General features: G+C 60.3%; 1 pseudogene; it reads left to right on the top strand.

The window, feature by feature from the left end:
• Nucleotides 1–592: 592 nt before the first annotated feature.
• LOC118617615 lies at nucleotides 593–1589 on the top strand (annotated as a pseudogene).
• Nucleotides 1590–2107: the final 518 nt, after the last annotated feature.

Below are 2107 nucleotides of genomic sequence, written 5' to 3'. Positions count from 1 at the left end.
AGCTGGAAGTTTCCTTTGTCTTGGAGAGAGGAGGTCCTTCCTGTCCTCGGCCTCGTGGTCTGTGCAGCCCTCCGCCGCCACCGCAGAAGTCCCCAGAGCCCACCAGGAAGGCCTCTCCTCACGTCACCTTCCCCAGAGCAGCACCTCCATCCACTTCTTTTCCAATCACAGGCCAGGCTACTGGCCCAGGTAAGGGCCTGCACACAAGGCTGGGCCCACACAGTGCATCCCCATGGGCCAGCTGTCTCCAGGCAGCCCTGGCACATGGCCCACCAGGGGGAAATGGCAGGGCAGCCAAAGAGAAGCTGCGATTTCCTTCCAGGTGTCCCTGCAGGAGTCAGACCCAGGCCAGGGACAGCCAGCCTTGCCCAAGAAAGTCCAAAACGTCTGAGCAAGAACAACTCATGACCAGACTGGCCATAATGAAGGTGCTCACAGCGCCAACACCAACAAGGAAGGATGGGCATGGGAGCCTCCTGCTGGGCACACCACCCAGGGAGAGGTATAAAAACTGACATTTCCCACACTTCACACACTCACTCACCTTCACACACTCACACTCCTCCAGCTCTCCTCCAGCCCACCGCCCACCATGGGCACGTCCACCCTGTCCGTCTGCTCCAGCGACCTGAGCTATGGCAGCCACGCCTGCCTGCCCGGTTCCTCGGAGTCTGGCACCGGCTCCTCCCGGGAGGTGGACGACTGTCCAGAGAGCTGCTGTGAGCCCTCCTGCTGTGCCCCCAGCTGCTGTGCCCCAGCCCCCTGCCTGACCCTCATTTACACCCCAGTGAGCTGTGTGTCCAGCCCCTGCTGCCAGGTAGCCTGTGGGCCTAGCCCCTGCCAGTCAGTCTGCACCAGCTCCTGCACACCCTTGTGCTGCTAGCAGTCTAGCTGCCAGCCCTCCTGCTGTACCTCTGCCCCCTGCCTGCAGCCCTGCTGTGTCTGTCTGCTGCACATCCGTCTGCTGCAAGCCCGTCTGCTGCAAGCCTGTCTGTGCACACCTGTCTGCTGCACACCCGTCTGCTGCAAGCCTGTCTGTGCACACCTGTCTGTGCACACCTGTCTGCTGCACACCTGTCTGCTGCACACCGTCTGCTGCAAGCCCGTCTGCTGCAAGCCTGTCTGTGCACACCCATCTGCTGCAAGCCCGTCTGCTGCAAGCCCATCTGCTGCAAACCTGTCTGTGCACACCTGTCTGTGCACACCTGTCTGCTGCACACCGTCTGCTACAAGCCTGTCTGTGCACACCTGTCTGTGCACACCTGTCTGTGCACACCTGTCTGCTGCACACCGTCTGCTACAAGCCTGTCTGTGCACACCTGTCTGTGCACACCTGTCTGTGCACACCCGTCTGCTGCACACCGTCTGCTACAAGCCCGTCTGCTGCACACCGTCTGCTACAAGCCCGTCTGCTGCAAGCCTGTCTGTGCACACCTGTCTGCTGCAAGCTCGTCTGCTCTGGGGCTGCCCCCTGCTCAGCATCCTCGTCCTGCTTCGGCCCAGCCACCTGCGTCTTCCTGCTCTGCCGCCCCGTGTGCTCCCACCCAGCCTGCTGCGTCCCCTGCTCGGCCCAGATGACCTGCTGCTGAGCAGCTTGATCTCCTGCCCCTGAGCTGCTGTCCTTGCTCCTGAGCACAGTCCTCTCCCGGGACCTCGGGAGCCCCTATGCTGGTTCCAGGGCCCCCTCTCCCATCGGTGGGCCCACAGTTGCTGCCTAACGCAGATTTGAACATGCCCCATCCCTGTTTGAGGAGATGACCCACAAGTCCCTCAAGGGGGTGTGGGGGGTGCTTGGGGTCCCCAGGAGCCTCCTCTGCAGGACTGGCTGCTCGCTTTCCATGTGACAAGGCCAATAGCTATAATCAATAAAATGTGAGACTTCGATCAGGACGGCAGTAGGTAAACGCGATATTGTGTCCTCCCACAACCACATCAAAGTTACAACTAAACTACAGAACAACCATCATTCAAAGCCGCCTGAAATCAAGCTGAATGGAAGTCCTACAACTAAGGAATTAAAGCAGCAGCCACATCCAGACTGGTAGGAGGGCAGAGGGGACGGGCTGGTCCCACACCCACGTGTGGCAGATAAAAATCAGGAGGACAC

Source organism: Molossus molossus, unplaced genomic scaffold (assembly GCF_014108415.1).
Source record: "Molossus molossus isolate mMolMol1 unplaced genomic scaffold, mMolMol1.p scaffold_m16_p_5, whole genome shotgun sequence".
NCBI classification, from domain to species: domain Eukaryota; kingdom Metazoa; phylum Chordata; class Mammalia; order Chiroptera; family Molossidae; genus Molossus; species Molossus molossus.
Note: the sequence above shows the minus strand (reverse complement) of the source record. Positions and strands in the feature narration are given on the sequence as shown.